This window comes from Desmodus rotundus, chromosome 6, assembly GCF_022682495.2.
Source record: "Desmodus rotundus isolate HL8 chromosome 6, HLdesRot8A.1, whole genome shotgun sequence".
Taxonomy (NCBI): Eukaryota; Metazoa; Chordata; class Mammalia; order Chiroptera; family Phyllostomidae; genus Desmodus; species Desmodus rotundus.
In genome coordinates this window covers 127,028,442-127,048,671 of record NC_071392.1, presented here as the reverse complement: position 1 = coordinate 127,048,671, position 20,230 = coordinate 127,028,442, and the positions used below count along the sequence as shown (strand labels likewise).

Genomic DNA, 20,230 nt, shown 5'->3' with positions numbered 1-20,230 from the left:
ATTTGGGGTAATTACACAGCAATAGAAAAGTAATATACTTTCTATACATAGTTCTTCCATCTATCCACAGAAATAAAGATAAAAAATCTGATTTTCTACATTGTTACAAAAAAATGATTTAAAAAGAATTAAAAAGTCAAAACACTTCACAGATTTCATGTTACAAGACCTGAATTGAAATAAAATTTGTTTTGTAAATATATATGAATGGATATCCAGAAGTCCATGTTGTGTACATTAAAATAAACTTCATACCTTTTTCAAAAAGGGAAACATGTTAGATAAATAATCCTAAAATATATTAATAAAATTATATGTATATATTTTGGATAAAACAACATTGGGACAACATTTACACAATGGAATACTTCTTGGCAGTAAAAAAATAAATAAGTTTTACCCTTTGCAACAGCATGGATGGATCCAGAGAACATTATGCTGAATGAAATACGCCAGTCACATCGTGGTGAGCAGAGGCCATTGTCCCTTTTCTGAGCCCACCCTCTACAGAGCTGTTAGGCAGGTGCCATATCTGAGACTCCATCAACCTGGCTAATACCATGAGACCCACCTTGGATATCCACAGAGGCTCTACCCCATCCTACTTACAGGCCCACCCAAGCTGCTTTCTCATAAGAGTGGCTGGTATTGGCTCCTAAATCCTACCAAGCAAGCAACAGCTGGCTTCAGAGAGCCCTAGCAGCAGCCAGGTTAGAGCCACAGCTTGGCTTCATCTGGGAATCTCCAGGCCCAGCATGAGTAGCAGCCATCTCAGATTGCTTTACAGCTCAGGCAGGGTGCCCCCAGCAAAACAGAGGTAGAGGTTGACCTTGGTCTGCACCACTCAGGGAAACCCCAGGGCCAACACACTCAGTGTACAACTACAAACCACATTGGAACACCACCACCCTGCTCCTGCACAGCTGATCCTCCACAGTGGGCAAAGGTTGGTGATCAGTGGTCACAGCCAGTCCTTATAGCTGACTGACCTGGGTAAATCCCTCCTCTTAGTCTGCCAATAGCAATCAAAGCTCCACTACAAGAGGAGGGTATACTCAGCCCACACAGAGGGCGTACCTGGAGTACCCAGCCTGGGTAATAGGGGAAGCTGTGCCACTGGACCCTACAGGACACCTACTATATTGGGCCACACTACCAGGACACAGAGTCAAAGCAGCTCTACCTAAACATAGAAACCTACACAGGGAGGCTGCCAAAATGAGACAAAGAAACATGGCCCAAATGAAAGAACAGATAAAAATTCCAGAAAAAAGAGCTAAACAAAGTGGAGATAAGCAATCTATCAGATGCAGAGTTCAAAACACTGGTTATAAAGATGCTCAAATTGCTTAGTGAGGACCTCAGCAGCATAAAATAGACCCATTCAGAAATGAAGGATACACTAACTGAAAAAAGAACAATTTGCAGGGAAACAACAGTAGAATGAATGCCAAGGATCAAATCAATGATTTGGAACCTAAGGAACCAAAAAACAACCAATTAGAACAACAAGAAGAAAAAAGAATCCAAAAAAAAAGAGGATAGTATAAACAGCCTCTGGGACAACTTTAAGAGTCCCACCATTCACCTCATAGGGGTGCCAGAAGGGGAAGGGAAAGAGTCAAGAAATTGCAAATCTGCCTGAAAAAATAGTGAAAGAAAACTTCCTTAATTACATGAAGGAAATAGACAGGCAAGTCCAGGAAGCACAGAGAGTCCCAAACAAGATGGATGGCAAAGAGGCCCACTTCAAGACACATCATTATTAAAAGGCCAAAGGTTAAAGAGAAAGAGAAACTCTTAAAAGCAAGAGACAGAAGTTAGTTACCAGAAGGTTTCCAGATGAGTGGGGGGAGGGGGAGAATGACTGAAGAGGTGAGGGGATTAAGAAGCACAAATAGGTAGTGACAGAATAGCCACGAGGATGTAAAGTACAGTATAGGAAATGGAGTAGCCAAAGAACTTGCACGCATGATCCATGGACGTGAACAACGGTGTGGGGACTGCCTGAGGGAGTGGGGGTTGCTGGATGAAGGGGGACAAAGGGGGAAAATCAGGACAACAGTAATAGCATAATCAATAAAATAAAATTTTTAAAAAAGAAGCCAGTCAGAAAAAGACAAACACCGCATGATTTCACTCATGTGGAATCTAATGAACAAACTGAACTAACAAGGAAAATGGAGACAGTCTCATAGAGAGCAGGACGACAGCTATGGGGTAGGGAAGTTCAGGGGTGGAGGGATTGAGCAAAAAAGTAAAAGGACCCATGGACATGAACAACAGTGTGGTGGTTGTGAGGAGAGAGGGGTGTAAGGGGGCTAAGTGGTAACAGAAAAAATACAATAAAAATAAGTATACATATGTACAAATTTATAATGATTTAAAAGGAAGAAAATATATGTTTTCTAATACAAATCTTGGTAGAAAAGAAGTATTTTATTTTTAAGGAGAAGTAGGAATCAATAGATACAAAGGTCACTTTTTGAATAAGGAACGACAAGGGACCAATACAACAAGTCACCATTTGTTTCACAGGGTTGTAGCTTTAGGGAAATCCAAAAGAACACCGTTTTGGTACATGATCTTTACTTACTTAGGGATTCATGAAAATAAAAGTTCACAAGTAAATGCTTGGCAGTTTTGTAGACCTATACTACACGGTTTATTGCCTTACAGATAATAAGGCAACCAAACTATAAGTGGCTTTCTCCCTCTGCAGGTAGTTCATCTTGAAATAAATTAAAAGATTCAGTCTGACCCTATACTTAATGTCCTTTATTTTCTTAATATAGAGCATATTCACATCTAAATCTTTGTTCAACTCAAGGAAAAGGAGCACAATATAGTGGTTAACGTGAGGGGAACCCCACAAAAAATGGAATTATCTTCTGGAGGACAGGCCCCTTATAGAGTAGGCTTCCTCCACTAGGTGAGTGTTCTAGGAACCCATCTCTACCAGTGTACCAGCTAGTGTTCTTGTGAGAAGCTGTGTTTGGCTCAGTGAATTTTTTTTTTTGAAGACTCTTTCAATGTGTTTGCCCATTTCATGGTGGGTGATTTTCAAGTGCACCTGCCCACACTGCGCTGAGTGTTCAGCAGTTTTTGACAAAAAGCATGAACCCCATGTCCCACCCTTCCTATTCACCCAACTTCACCCCAAGAGACTTGTTTTTTTGATTCCCCAGATGAAAAAAGTCCTCAAAGGGAAGCATTTTGCTAATGTGGGAGAGATGAAACAAACAAACAAACAAAACAGAAGCACTAAAAGGCATCAAAATCAACAAATTCAAAAATCATTTTTGAGTAGTGGAAAGAAACGTCTCAATAGATGTATTGCATCAAATGGAGAATATTTTGAAGGTGACTGAAGTTTAAACATGTAAGAATAAATTAAAATTTTATGAATAAATTCCAGTTTGTGGAGGTCCCACCTCATATGTGAGTTCTAAAATTAGTCTGTCTGAGTTCAAATTCTAAATCTGCAATGTACTATGTGTGTGATTTAGACAAGTTAGGTAACTTCTTTGTGCTTCCATTTCCCTCTCTAAATGGGGAAAATAAGAATACATACCTCATAAATTATAGTGAGGATTAAATGAGTTGGTATGTAAAAAGTCTTTATGACATTGCCTGAAACATACTAAGTGCTCAATAAATCTTAGCTATTAAGAAAATTGCCAAAGCTTTTCCTTATAAGCATCTCTTTCATTTAGGCAATATCAGGCACCCTAGAAATAGATACATTCTTGCAAACAATGGCCTTGTGCAACATGGTTGCCCACTACAAACCTTCAGTTATTTCTTCCGCCGGCCCCCATTACTCCTGCATTACACACAAGGTCTTTTATTTAATGGCTACTTTTAAGTAAGACAGAAGTTGGATATGGAGGGGTTCTCATACTGGCCAGGTGAGTCTCAGACATTAGTCCGTAAACAATCGAAAACCAAAACAGTCCTTGAGATAGGTGGTTTTACCATCCCTGTATATGAGTTCTATCTAAAAACATAAGTGTCTGGTCAAGGAAGCCTCAAAGATACATAAAGAACATTGGTGGGACAGGAATAAAATCCTTGTCAACTACTTAAAGTTTCCATTTGAATGAAGGTACCATTAATAGATAAAAGCATGTTTGATTTCCTTTACAGCTTTAAACTAAAAGAATCCACTATGAGGGATACAACCTAGCAGTAAAGAGCATGGACTTTGGACCTAGACTTGTTTTCAAGGCCCCCATCTGAAACCCACTTTCATATCCAAAATGGGAATAATATTAGCCTCTGAGGGTAGTTGTGAGATTCATACGAGATAATACATGTATGCACATATAACAGAAAGTGGCACATAATAAGCTCATAAATACAGATGTTCTAACACATGTTACCTGTCATTAGTAAATGTGTTTTACTCTTTTTTGAAATATACTTTGATTATGGTATTACAGTTGTTCCACTTTCCCCCCTTTATTCCCCTCTGCCCTGCACCCTCCCTTCCCACCTGCATGCCCCCCAGCCCTTAATTCATATCCATGGGTCATACATGTAAGTTATTCGGCATCTAGATTTACTATACTATTCTTAACCTCCCCCTGTCTATTTTGTACCTACTATTCATGCTTCTTATTCCATGTACCTTTTTCCTCATTCTCCCCCTGCCCCATCTCTGCTGATAACCCTCCATGTGATCTCCATTTCTGTGGTTCTGTTCTTGTTCTAGTTATTTGCTTAGTTTGTTTTGTTTTTGTTTTTTTAGGTTCGGTTGTTGATAGTTGTGACTTTGTTGTCATCTTACTATTCACAGTTTTGATCTTCTTCTTTTTCTTAGATAAGTCCCTTTAACATTTCATATAATAAGGGCTTCATGATGATGGGCTCCTTTAACTTAACTTTATCTGGAAAGCACTTTATCTGCCCTTCCATTCTAAATGATAGCTTTGCTGGATAGAATCATCTTGGATGGAGGTCCTTGCCTTTCATGACTTGGAATACTTCTTTCCAGGCCCTTCATGCCTGCAAGGTTTCTTTTGAGAAATAAACTGATAGCCTTATGGGAACTCCTTTGTAGGTAACTGTCTCCTTTTATCTTGCTGCTTTTACAATTCTCTCCTTCTATTTAATCTTGGGTAATGTAATTATGATGTGCCTTGGTGTGTGCTTCCTTGGGTCCAGCTTCTTTGGGACTCTCTGAGCTTCCTAGACTTCCTGGAAGTCTATTTCCTTTGCCAGATTGGGGAAATTCTCCTTCATTATTTTTTCAAATAGGTTTTCCACTTCTTGCTCTTCCTTTTCTCCTTCTGTCACCCATATGATTCAGATGTTGAAACATTTAAAGTTGTCCTGGAGGTTCCTAAGCCTCTCCTCATTTTTTTGAATTTTTGTTTCTTCATTCTGTTCTGATTGAAAGTTTCTTTCTTTCTTCTGACCCAAATCACTGATTTGAGTCCCAGTTTCCTTCCCCTCACTGTTGGTTCCCTGTATATTTTTCCTTATTTCACTTTTCATAGCCTTCACTTTTTCCTCCATTTTGCAACCATACTCAACCAATTCTGTGAGTATCCTGATTACCTGTGTTTTAAACTGTGCATCTGATAGGTTGGCTATCTCTTCATCAATTAGTTGTGTTTTTTCTGGACCTTTTATCCGTTCTTTCATTTGGGCCTTTTTTTTTTTTTTTTGCCTCAGTGTGCCTGTTATGTAGTAAGGGGCGGAGCCTTAGGTTCACCAGGGTGGGGCAACCCAGATCACTGTGTTGTGGTGCTGGGGGGGGGGGGAGGGGCCCAAGAGGGAACAGTGCCACTTGCTCAGCTTTTGGCTGGCTTTCACTCACTTCCCCCGATACCCACAATCAAATTGGGCCTTTCTGGTGCTGATTCCCAGGTGGGTGGTTTTGTGTACATTATAGAACCCTGTTGGTCTCTCCAATGAAATCTCCTGTGAGGGTGGGAGTTTCTCCTGCCACCTCAACCCCCACAGGTCTTTACAGTCAGATTTTGAGGCTTTATTTCCCTGAGCTGGAACCCTGATTTGCATGGTCTGTCTCGCTCCCCAGTTGTTCCTCCTGGTTTATCTGCATGCAAATGTGGGACCACCCACTCCACCAGCCACTGTCTCGCCCACCCAGGTCCTCCAGCCACCTCCGTGCCAGGAGTCTTCTCCACGCAGCTGCCCATCTCTGCCCCTCCTACCGGTCTGGATGAATGTTTCTTCTTTAACTGCTTGGTTGTCAAACTTCCATACAGTTCAGTTTTCTGGGAGTTCTGGTTGTTTTTTGTTTTTAAATTCGTTGTTGTCCTTCTTTTGGTTGTACAAGGAGGCAAAGTGTATCTACCGATGCCTCCATCTTGGCCAGAAGTCCTGTATGTTTTACTTCTAAGTAAAATCAGTATCTTCCTTATAAAAGCTGTAGATAAGTCTCTCTACAACTACCAGTAATCTCATCTTTACGATTTGAAAAATCTTAAAAATAGGTAAAAATATATGTGTGGCAGTGGAAAGAAAAGCTGCACTGGCAGCTCTAAGGAATATTCAGACACATCATATTCTACCTGCGTCTGATATTACAATCCTATCTTAACATCAGTGGATAATATTAAATCCCTATTTTTTTGAGTTTCTTTAAATAAACTCAGGAGTCTCTAACACAGACAATCAAATTTAGGACTGATAATATGAGAATCTCAATCAGTACCTCTCTGTATATATTGAAAGTAAGTTCTGGTGTAAGAAATTAAATCTTCAGTCAGTACCTCTGCTTTCTGTTCAGAAGTTCCTACAAATAAACATCCTTTCTACTCTGAAAGGTACTTTATAAATATTAACACTCGGAACAGTTCCAGGGTTAAGTAGTTATATTCAGTTTTTCTTTCAAGTTTTACTTGTGAAATATAAATCAACTACATATGTATATAACACATAACTGTATAGCTTAATAAATTAATATAAAGTAAATACTCATATCATCATCCTGGAAAAGAAAAAGAAGATTCCTGGATGTCCTTCACTTGCCTCTTCATAATCATAACCCTGGACTAAAGTAATTCCTATCTTAACTTTTATGGTGATCATTCCTGAATGGACAAAGCCAGCCCCATTTGCTATTGTGGCACCATTTGCCTAGCAGGCCTATGTATGACCTTGTTAAACATGACTCCCATTTTACTCTTCTGAGCTTGTCCCCAGACTGGAAATTATTGGAAATCAAAAACAGAACTAACTGTTCCCTACAGCCACAGGCAGAAGATAACAGAGAACAAACTGCAGCCTCTTGTTACAATACCTCAGCAGCCCAGGGGCCACACAATAGCACCCCCCACCCTTTTTGAATCCAATTATAATCCAAGAAAAGCTCAAAGCCCCCACCCCTCAAGGTTGGTGTATCTCTCCACACCAAGCCCCTCTCCTTTCTTGGAGAGTGAATAAAATCTTGATTATCTACATTTTCTTCTCTTTGCTATTTCTTTCACAGCCTGCATCACCAACCACCCTAAAAATTTCCTTGCTCTGCTTATTGGTTTCCTAAGTTTGCAACTCTCCATACTATATTTTAGTTTTGCCTGTTTTCAAACTTTATTTAAATAGAATCACCCATCCTGTATTCCTTTATGTCTGGCTTCTTTCCTACAAACATTCATATATGTTATATATACATGTAATTTCTTCATTTTTACCATCATGTACTTTTACATTACACAAATCTACCAAAATATACTCATCCATTTTAGTGCTAATGGGCATAGGAGCTGCTTTGAGTTTTGAGCTGTTGTGAATAATGCAACTATGGACTTCTTATATAATAAATACATATCTGTAAGTACACAGAAGCATACCTAAATATATAGGGTATACATCTGGGAATAGAATTACTAAGTCTCTAGATATGCATATCTTCAAATTTACTGGATGATACCAAATTTTCTCAGTGTGGTTGTACCTTCGGTATCATTTACACATGCTAATAAATATGAGAACTTTTTCCAACTCTGAGTCAGAGTCTACAGGTAAGACTGCAAAAATAGCTCTAGAAAATGCTGTCACTGTAACTATGAATCAGCTTGATGAGCATGGCTCCAACTAATCCATGTGTATTTTCCATGTCTGTCTGTCTAGGTTTCCATAATGTAGATGACTATATCTGGCTGAATCAGGATGGATTCTGAAACTATTTTACTGCTGTACAGGTACAATCAGAATAACAGAAAGACCAAGAGTAGGACCTCAAAATTCTGTCTGAACTGGGACCAGAGTCCAGCATACCTAATGAGTTCTTACAATTCCTGAATACTGGAAACTGATGATCTAGTAGGCAGTAACATGTGCAATAAAATTTTATCATTCAGTAGCATGTCAGTGGAAGAAACAGGTTCACAAAGTCCATTCAAGTTACAGCTCTGGCAAAATATCTCTGGAGAACCACAGGACAATTCTGACCACTTTAAAGGACATTTAATGTTACCTGACTTGAAAAAATAATAATAGATATACAAACTTAAGTTGCCTCTTGACCACTTAGTGAAAAATGTTTTTACCATGTTACTTTTTCTTCTGTGCCCCTTTGGATTACTATTTTTTAAATTAGAGCCATTACACTTGCCTTATTTGTAATAAGGACTACAAAATGGAGTACGCATAGATAATAAAGGTAACCGCAGAGATATACTCAACTGTATCTGCATTACCACAAAAATACCAGGAATTTGGGGAGCTATGTAGAATAATAACTAGTGAAACTGCTGTGATGTGACGTGGGTAGAAATCAAAGCACAACCCCTATTTCTCTGACCAACGGCAGTTCTGTCATATCATGCATTTAAATGCATTTCAGCTATAAAGTAATTGCATGTCAGAAACAGCTTCTGCTGGGTTTGTAAGTAGATGACATATTAATAAATTGCCAGGGTTAAAATAAAATAAAAACTTGCTTATTCATTTTTATTTCAAATGGACATTTAGAGCAAATACAATTCCTGCTAAACATACCATTCATTTAAAAAGTCAACTTAAACAAGCTCCATCTTTGTCAAATTTATAATTTATAAACCTTGAAAGTACTATGTCTCAAAAGGGAAGATCATACCAAAATAGCATCTTAATGCCTACTCTTTAATAGTGGAATAATGTTGGAGATATATATATATATATATATAGTATGAGATATATATATATATATCTCCTACTATACTGCCTACTATATATATACATCCCATATATATATATATCCCATATATATATATAAAATTAATTAATTTTAAAGTAAACTATTTGAATACAAAAATCTCCATAAAATATTCAAGCTCCTCTGGGCTTCTGTTAAGTTTCCTATTGATGTATCAAAATTTTATTACTGCTAACACATAAAAGAATATATTTTACATGCTGCTCTCTGAGAATAAACAAAAAGCATCATTCAAACTCAAATCAAGCCTACACCAGTGCTTACTGCTTACTAAAGGTCTATGAGAAGATTGTAATTAGGTTGTAAATGCTGGGTTCCAAGCTGTTCTCAAAATCATTCTAGAGACTATTAATCTAGCAGCCCTCTTATTTATATCCTAGGAGAAATTCAATCCTCCAGTCACTGTGCTACACACACACACACACGCATGCACACACACAGAAGAAATTACTCAATGATTATTCATCCTATGCTGTCTCATCTTTCAAAGTAAAGAACTACATCCATCAAAAATCAAAAGTAATTTTGTTTGGTTGGGAAGCTATACCAAATAAATTTTAGGTAGCTAGTCTTTTTTGTTGTTGTTTAGTGACAAGATTTTATGGTTAGTCAAAACAACAAAGTGTACAGTGATCTCCAAGTTATTCACTTAGCATCTCACTTTTGATGAGACAGAAGCTCCCATCTATGGCATCATAAGGTTTAAAGTGATGTCTGCTGACAGGGGACTCATGAGAATGACTGTAGTTTGCTTCCAGATAAATACACTTAGAAGGAAACTGTAGAGATGAGGTACATTTCCTAGAGAGTTCATGTCATAAAAAAAATACATAAAACATGAATTTGTAAGACTTGTAATAAAAAAATACTATCACTGCTTTAATATCTCCTTTTCTTAAATGAGGCTGGTGTGTCAGTACAGACTGCTGACATACTGCTAAAATTTGAGCCTGAATGTCACCCAAGGAAACCCAGACCACAGTGGAACAGACAAGAAGTCAGATACTGAGTTCGTTGATGGAATAGATTAATTCAACAGTAGTCTCCTGTTAAATAGAGGTAACCGCGCAGCAACTCCAAGTCTCTCATCTCCTGTCATTCTAAGGGCAGAGGTCCCTCAGCTCCTGAACCATGCATCATCGCACTGCCGCCAGACTGGCAGCTCCCTGTGAACTAGCACTAGGCAGTTTTTCTCTTTTTTGACAGACTTTTAGGTCCTCACTCTTATTTGCATTTAGAAGAAATGACTAGAATTTCTTTTTACCACACTGTGGTTTTCCACTGGAAAGCACAGGCACAATTTGCACAGGGCTTGGGGCTGCTCCTTCACCACAGGGTGGAAGTATAGGTGCTCCATGGACCGCTCATGGCAGTCAGTCTCTGTTGATGGTGATACCACAGAAGTCTGTCCAAAAGATCTAGGGCCCCGGGGCTGAAGAGGTGTCTCTTCTCATTATGGAAAAAGTGTTCCCAGAATTTCCACGAATGTTGTCCCAGGATACCATTCATTGAAGGTCTAGGTCTATGTGATCATATTCAAATACTCATACAGCTCATCTGTACCCAGAATCTTGGAAATACTAACAAGTCAGTTGTAATTGTTCTGTCCATGTAAGAAGGGTTCTTTTCAAAAGATTGTGTTCGGTAACAAACAGCCCAAACTCCACATATCCAAGCTAAAATTATACATCTGATGGCCCACAAGAGCTCTGGTCCCTTGACGTACCTGGAGGCCACGAGGACATTGTTTTCCTGCACAGGATGGTAGAACTCTGCCAGACCCCAGTCTATCAGTCTCAGCCCTTCCTGTTGGTGATCTAGCATGACCTTGTGGGGTCTCACATCCCTGTGCACGATTCCCTTGCTGCGGCAGTAATCCAGAGCTTTAAGTAGTTCATATACATAAAACCCGTTATCAAAGTCTATCAGGACCTGGCAATGTTGCTTATAATCTGTATTATTTATATATTCAAATACCAGAGCTGGTGTCTTTGACACAGAGTCCTTCATAGTAATCATATTACTAATAACTTCTCCACCACAAATGTTCTGCAGAATCTTAATCTCATTTTATCTTCTTTATCTTCACTTGAGAATTTTTATAACCACTCTCTCATTGTTGATGATGTTAATGGTCCCAAATACTTCACTACACTCCCCCTGACCAAGTTTTCAAACCAGTTGGTAATCATTTTAATTACCTGTAAAAAGGCCTGTTGGAGACACAAACCTCCACCAGCAGCTCAGCCATGTTGAAACTGCAAAGACCTAAAAGGCAGCTAAAGTCTTAGTTCACTAATTTGAAAGGCTTCCTCTTTCTGTTGATATGTCAAATTTGGGACATAACAATAATGAATGCTTCTTTACAGCTCAAACCTAATGTCCATTCACCCCTTCAAAAATAATGCAATGCTGTTAGAAAAAGCAAAATGTTAAATATATTTCAGTATTTCCATACTTTTCCAATGGTAGATATTTTATCCAAAAGGTGATGGTATAAGATAAGAAAGATATTCTATATTGCCATTCTGAAAAGGGTAAAAACAAGTTGGAAGATATTGCAAGCAGGCACACACAATTCCATTCCCAGCAATCATTATCCTCCATTGGATCAGTGCATGAATCCCCTTGCTGGACCATCACACATATGTCGAAATGATCATCTCAGAAAAAGATCAAATCATATCATCATGCTGTTTTAAAAACCTCCAATGGTTTCCCATTGCAATTAGACTCCAAACTATTTTAGTAATCTAGTTGGCCCTCCATCACGTGCCCCCTGCTCACCTCTCTGAACTCATCCCTTACAACTCCCCCTCTTCTGCCCTAGGAGTCAGCTACACCGGTCTTTTGGTTCCTCAATGAGACAAGCATCTTTCTCTTCCTGAAACAGACCTTCCTCTTCTCACAGAACTTCACATGGCGGACTCCCTCTCATCATTAAGGTCTCACCTAAACTGTCATTTCTTCAAAGGAACTTTCTCTGATCACCCTTACTAAATTATATTGCCCTCAACTCTATCCCAACTCACTCTCTAGTCCAATTTTTCCTTCTGTGTTCTTCATAGTACTTATATCTATCTAAAATATTATTAATTCTGAATTTGAATTATTATTAACTACATACATTGATAACAGAATTTTTTCCATATTGTTCACTGCTATATATCTAGTGCCTAGAATAGCACCTGGTATATAATGGGTACTTAATAATAAATAATATATATTGGATAAATAATAGAAATATTTCTGTTTTGGTTAGTACAGTCCACCTGTGTTTACAATTGTGAAGACCACTAGGCTCTTATCTCTCCCATTTAATTTTCTGAGCCCCCTGAGAACAGAAGCCATGTTGTACTTGTCCCTACATCCCACGCCAAGCCTACTACCTAGTACATAGTAAGAGTTCAAAATTTACTTAACAAATCAACTTGCTGAATAAATACATGGATGGATAGATGTATGGATGGGCAGATAAAAGAGGGCTTTGCTTTTTTTCTTTTTTTTTTTTTTACTTCTTATGGTCCGAGCAAGAATGACTCCTGTTGTTATTGCAGTTTACAAATGCAGCCTAATGCATACATGGGAAGGAAGGTATAGTAGTCACTTTTTCTGCCCTGCTAAGATTGTTTTCCCCAAGGTTTCTCAAGCCTAGCACTATTGACATTTTTGACTGGACAATTCCTTGTTCTAGAGGGGCTGTTCTATGCATTGGTTTAGAAGCATCCCTAGCTTCTACCCACTAGATGCCAGTAGCAAAGCCATTACCACTTCCACCCCTGAATCATGACAATCAAAATTATCTCCAGACATTGCTAAATGTCTCTCAGGGACAAAATTGCCCTAGTTAAAAACTATTTCCCTCTATCTGCAGTTATCCTTTTCCCAGCTGCTGTGAATATTGGCTGCTAACAAGAGTACCCTTCTCCTGAGAAATGTTCGGTCTCTGGGAGCTGCCTCTCTGGGCATTTATGCCTTCCCGCCAAGAATAGCTTTAGGCACTCAATGAATGATGAAAGAGAGAAACATAAGATTTGAGTCCTCTTGCCTCTAGATGAAACAACTCTGAGATGCTGCTCTTCATACTCCAGAGCTCCCAGCAGAATTAGACCAAGACTAGTATTCAGGTAAAACTACCTCTTCACCAAGCCCTTCCCCCTGTCCTATCTTACTTCCCTCCCTCTCTTACAGGATTCTCTTGAGAGCATTATTTCAATAAACCACTTGCATAAAAATCCCATCTCAGGGTCAGTTTCTAGGGAACCCAACCTAAGACAGGTAAGACAATAGGTAAAAATAAGTAAGTAAGTAAAGCAAGCTCAGGCAAGCATTAAAAATACACCCTCAAAATTTGAGAAACAGATTTATTCAGGGTGTTCAATGGTATGTGATCTTTCTGCAAAAATAGTGGAGTACGAATTCAGTATTAATGTGGAAAGTTGACAGGGTATGGATAGGTGAGGAGATATACGTGGCAGGTCAGTGTGCCTTTCAAATTTTCAATATGTTGATTTCACTTATACATTCCTAAGTTTCCCCTATATTATGGGTGAACATGCAATTCTTATCAAATTTGCAAATCCATATGACTCTCATTCACCACATATTTTTCACGATGTAAAACAAACAACATGTCTTTCTCCATTTGGAAGCCACACTTTTTTTTCACAATGTATATTTAATGACCATTCCATCAAAATTAAGCAGAATAACATTTCATCTCAAAAGCATTATACATACATACATATATATGTGTATGTGTGTGTGTATTATTTTTAAGATCCAATTTCAGGTTTTATTTGAATATAAATACCCAGAATTTTGTTTATATTGTATCTTCTGCCTGGAACACCTTTGACCTTATTTTAAAAGACCCATCTAAAAGTAATCCTTCCCTCCTCTGTTATTTCTTCCATATATTATGTTTATTTGTGTTTAATTCATATCATCTCCAATAAAACTCCCTAGGGTTGAATGAATGTTCTGCTCTTAACTGTGTCATTCCTTGCCTCCAGCCTTATCCAATATTCATCAAAGAAATGAACAAACAAATGATTGAGGAAAGGTTATTTCTGTGGACTCTTAAACTTGTTCACTGTCTTGATAAAAGTTGTACAAATAAATGACAATTAACATAAGAAAAATTAAGAGAATAACAACTCATGTACAATACAATTTTAAGGGATATAACTAATATATCAACCAATATGAATATGACCTTTTATTGAATTTTTGAAAATTCTTGTGTCATAAATTGTGTTCCCAAATTAATTTTCCAGGAGCTATGATAAAAACAAGGCCCATCTTAAGAGGTTTTTTTTTCCAGAAACTCTTAAATGCCAGTTTCAGAAAGAACTATCCAAACAGCCTGTTAAAAATACAACTACCTTGTCCTCCTCAGTCTTGAGATTCTGTCCCATTAGATCTCAGGTGGGATGAAGCAACGCTCAGCCAGATCTAGGGACAGTTTCTGTGTTTCATGTCAAGAATTCTCAGGCAGCCCCAATTCTCTCTGTTCTTCCTGGTCTAGTCCAAGACCCAACTTAAGTCACACCTCCCATTTAAGAAACTCCTTTGATCATTCAAAATCTTTATACATCTTCACTTTACATATACATATACATATACATATGCATGTGTGTATGTATATGTATATATACAAATATATACATACATAGTGTATACACACAAATATATATAAATAAATATATATATATATATATATATATATATAGTGTAACTGCCTGATTAAAAAAGATGGAGTAAATGATTAGCACTTTCTTTTCACTATTTCAATTATTTAAGCCTTTCACACTATACCTTACCATAGCTTTAAGTTCCTACTGGGAAAGACTAATGAATCCTTACTTCCTATCTGTCTCCAGGGTGCTGGGCAATTTTATGTACTTTATATTTTAAAAAATATTCTTTGTTTAGGCCAAAAATATTTTAAAACCCTGCAATCACTGAAATAAAGATTATGAGAAGTATTGAATAGAGTGATTTTTTAAAATGAACATTTTATCAATATAAGCCTTAAGAAAAAGTAAGTGAAAGGAACACTGAGAGGCAGAAGATTTTCTGAGAGAAAAAGCATCTGTTTTAAACACACGGCCACACCTTTGTATCATTCAATTTACAACAGTAAGCAATAGTTACTTTGGTAATTTTTATTTGGTAAGATTACCTTGGTAATTTTTCATTTGGTAACTTTGGTAAGTCCAATAATAAATTCAAATACACTTTGCCTCAAAATAAAGATTATAGATGTGAAGAATGATATCCAATTTAGGAAAGGTGAATCACTTTAACATGTGAATATATGCAATCCGCAAGCACAGGGATATCAATTTTCGCCACTCACGTGAATGTCTCTGAGACCACCATTTCCACTTGAGTCAGTTACGACTAATCCTGTTTTACTCAAAGAGACACAGAAATTCCCTCAGAGTCATTTCCAGGCTATAGCTAATCACAAGACTAGCATGGAAGCTTCCTCTAGACTAATTCCTAAACATCAGTCATTATTATAAAGCATTTTGGTTTGTTTAATGGCCCATGAGCCATCTCTGCCAAGCAATAGGCTCAAGAGTGAGGTGAATTCTGTTTCTTCTTGGAATAGTATCAGGGGCTGGAATGGAAAATACAGTTAGTCAGAATTGTTGCTATATACAAGTATTGCCATAATTTCTCGATGAAAATTTTGAGATTCACTCTGATTAGACTGGCATAAGTCATTCTCCCACCCATGTCACCAAAAGACAGTATATTCTGATTGGCTTAAGTTGGACCTAAGGGTGATTTCAAGTTCTTTGGGGGGGAGGGGGGAAACAGACCATAAAATGAAAATGCAAAGCTGTTGGAAAGAGGACAGGGGGAAATAGATGGTAGAAAAGAACATCAGTTAAGATTAGGTTCAGCTGCAAGAGAAAGCCAAAAATAACAATGGCTTAAACAAAATAAAAGTTTATTGTTCCCTCAAAGAAGTCATGAGTAGAGAATCTTCAAAGGCTGATAGGGTGGTTCCAGATTCTTTTATCTTGCTGCTCCCCCAGACTTCAGTCACATGAACATACCTAACTACAAGGGAATCTCCGGAATGAAGTCTTTATTTTAGGTGACCATACATCCGCTTAACAATAAGGTACTTTCTGTTTTTGTAGGGGAAAAATGAAAGGATAGACACTGGGGGAAAAACAGCAATCTCTGCCTGTGATGTATGGACTGTCAAGTTGATTCCCATGATTCCTACCCACTTCTGTTCATAGCTTTGTGTAATGTCCTTCTCTTGAGTATGGGCAGGACCTATCACTTCCTTCTAAGCAATAGAATATGGAAAAGGTGATGAGATATAATTCATTAGTATATATGAATATGTTACATAAGATTTAGTATTCATCCTTCCGGAGATGTTCTCTTTCCCAGGAATGGCTGTGAGGAAGGAAATGGCCATGCTGGGAAACATGTCATGGTAAGGAACTGAGGAGGCCTCTGGGAACTGAGGGAGGCCTCGGGCCAACAGCCAGCAAAAAATGTAGCTCTTGGTCTACCAACCACAGGAGCGAGTTAGGAGAAGTGCAGAAGACTCAGATAAGTTGTGCCCAGACTCCTGATACACAGAAACAAAGACAATAAATGTGTGTTGTATTAAGCCACTAAGTTTGTGGCAATTTCTTAATGCAGTAACATAAAACTAATATAGTGACACAAAAGGCAACTAACAGATGTTCACATACTGCATAAAAGACCTAGCTCAGTCCTTAATATATAATAAGAGTTGAATAAATGTTTGCAATGATCAGCATCATCATCACCATCATCATCAATTTCCTAAACCTGAATTCCTCTGACATCATCATTACCTTGCCTAGCAGCTTACTAGCAGGAATAAAATCCCAATAGGGGAAGCAATTTAATTCATATTGTTTCTAGACTTTTTGGAAGCAAACAACTTTAAATTTTAATTGGAGTTGAATTTCCATTAGTACTGCACTGGTGATTCTTGTATATCCATCTGCCACTCCATTCCAAGAACTTGCCTCTCAAGGATACAACAATGTCTTGGTCATGCCTCATTGGGGAGGAATTGAAAAGAATAAGATAGGACACAGTACTCTAGGGGTTCAGTTAAGAATTGCAGGCAAGCCTTTGGAAATAGATCCATCACTCTATGGAGTCAGGCTGAGGCAAAGAAAAAAAAAAACAAACCAACAATTAGCTAGAGGTTAAGTAACAAAACAGCTGCTAGAAGACTTAGGTAAAAAAAATGTCATGAAGTAAGAGTAAAATATTGGAAAAATAATGTGGGAATGTAAGTTATCAATTGCTTTGAAACATGGATTTATGTACTTTAATATTTTTATATCCCACCAACACTTGCTATTAGCAGAGTCAATCTGAGCATCTGCTTAAAGTCCTGGCATGTGACAAGAATACCTGGAGGGATTTAAAAATTTTCAAAACTGAGAGTTACAAATAAAGAACCTTTCAGAGCATTTCAAAATAAAGTTTTTATAAGACCATACAAACCTGAGCTATTTTTTATGGTAATGTGTTAAAGCAAATTAACGTCCCCTAAATCAAGCAAAGATTTCAAAGCTAAGCCATTATATATAATAGAGTGAGGCAGAAAATGAAATCTACCCTATGTAGTATACAAAACAAATAGAAGTTGCGGTTATGAGACACCATAAAATAGTCAATAATTCAAAAGATGATTAAAAATACAAGCTCTCCCTGGATGGTGTAGCTCAGTGGATTGAGTACCAATCTGCGAAGCAAAGGGTCACTGGTTCCATTTCCAGTCAAGGCACATGCCTGGGTTGCAGGCCAGATCCCCAGTAGGTGGCGTGCAAGAGGCCACCACACATTGATGTTTCTCTCCCTCCCTTTCTCCCTCCCTTCCCCTCTAAAAATAAATAAATAAAATCTTAAAAAAATAAACAACATATTAGTAATAAAATTCTGGCATGGGGAACATTCTAATAATGGATCTTTGGGTTTGGCTTATAGCAACTCAAGAATCTTAGCAGGAATATGAGGAGAATAATTATTACAGTCATACCTCGGTACTTGTTGGCTTCAGAACTCGTCAAACCCTAAACTCAACACATTTTAAGGAGAAAAAAATGTTACATCACTCAGCGCTTCCTCGGGGCACTTCACACTTGCTAGAACGTGTATGAGTCACAAGGCAGCACCGCAAGAGAACATGCTTCATCATTCACTACTCCTTGGTTTTAGCAATCGACACAAGTTCTGGAACAAATTACAGCTAGTAATGAGGTACCACTGTATGCCACAAAGCTATGGTAGTTTTTGTTTATGTTTATTTTTATATGAAAAATAATGTAAAATAGCACATTTTCTAAGGAATAAGACCTACCTGAAAATAATTGAAAACTAAAGCATGGAGATGGTAAAAATAGAAAAGAAAGATTTATTCCAGAAATACATGGTATTAATAGAAGATATCAGAATTATTATATATAGTTTTAACTTCTATAATATTGACAGTGATTTTTAAATTATTGGAATCAATTAAGGTTTATTTTCCTAGATGGTTCATACTTTTTTTCTTTCCATTTTCATTGAATTTATTGGGGTAACAATGGTTAACAAAATTATACAAGTTTCAGGTGCATAATTCTACAAAACATCATCTGTACACCATACTGTGTGTTCATCATCCAAGTCAAGTGTCCGTCCATCACCATTTATCCCCCATATAACCTCCTCCACCTCTCTCCACCCCACTCACCACCCCCGCCCCCAGAATCACCACACTGTTGTCAGTGTCCATAATTTTTTTCTTTTTTAGTCAATCTCTCCACCGCCTACCCAGAACCCCCACTCCAGCAGGTGTCAGTCTGTTCTCTACCCATGAGCATGTCTTTATTTTCCTTCTCAGTACATTTTGTTTATTAGATTCCATATATAGGTGAAACCACATGGATTTCACTTAGCATAATGCTCTACAGGTCTATCCATGCTAGCTCAAATGGTAAGATTTCCTTCTTTTTTAAGGCCCAGTAGTATTCCATTGTATAAGTATAGAACAGCATTTTTATCCTCTTCTACTGATGGACAATTGGGCTGCTTCCAAATCTTGGCTATTACAAATAACTGCAATGAACTTAGAGGGGCATACATTCTTTCAAATTAGTGTTTTGGGTTTCTTTGGATAAGTTTCCAGAAGTGTAATCACTGGGTCATAAAGCATTTCCATTTTTAATTTTTTGAGGTAACTCCATACTGCTTTCTATAGTAGCTGCACCAGTCTGCATTCCCACCAACACTTGCTGTTTGCTGATTTATTGATGATAGCCATTCCAACAGGTGTGAGATGATATGTCATTGTGATTTTAATTTGCATCTCTTTGGTGATTAGTGACTTTAAGCTCTTTGCATATGCCTCTTGGCCATCTGTATGTCCTCTTTGGAGAAGGGTCTATTCAGGTCCTATGCCCTTTTTAACTGGATTGTTTGTTTGTGTGTGAGTATGTGTTGAGTTTTATAAGATATTAAAAATTGTGGATACTAACCCCATATCATATGTACCAGCAAATTGTTCTCCCATTCAGTGTGTTGTCTTTTTCATTTTGTTGATGGTTTCCTTTGCTGTGCAAGAACTTTTTAGTTTGATGCAGTCCCATTTGTTTATTTTTTCTTTTGTTTCCCTTGCTGAAAAGATTTATCAGAAAAAATATTGCTGTGAAAAATGTCTGAAATTTTACTGCCTATGTTTTCTTCCAGGATTTTTATGGGTGACACAAAAATTTCACTCATTAATTCATCTTGAGTTTGCATGTATCCATCCAATTTCACCAACACCATTTATTCAACAGAGTATTTTTACTCCATTGTATGCTTTGACTCCTTTGTCAAATATTAACTGACTATAAAGGCATGGGGTTTATTTCCAGGCTTTCTATTCTGATCCATCACTCTATATGTATGTTTTCTTAAAGATTTTATTTATTTATTTTTAATTTTTTCTCATCTTTTTATTTTTTGTTGTTTATGTTGTTAGTTTTCCCAACTTTCCCGACACCTGCC

General features: G+C 37.6%; 1 protein-coding gene and 1 pseudogene across 1 annotated transcript in view; both read right to left on the bottom strand.

The window, feature by feature from the left end:
• Positions 1–20,230, bottom strand: part of MACROD2 (mono-ADP ribosylhydrolase 2) — a 2,068,729-nt gene that overhangs the window by 1,750,709 nt on the left and 297,790 nt on the right. The window lies entirely within an intron of this gene.
• Positions 10,407–20,230, bottom strand: part of LOC128781197 (casein kinase II subunit alpha' pseudogene) — a 92,042-nt pseudogene continuing 82,218 nt past the window's right edge.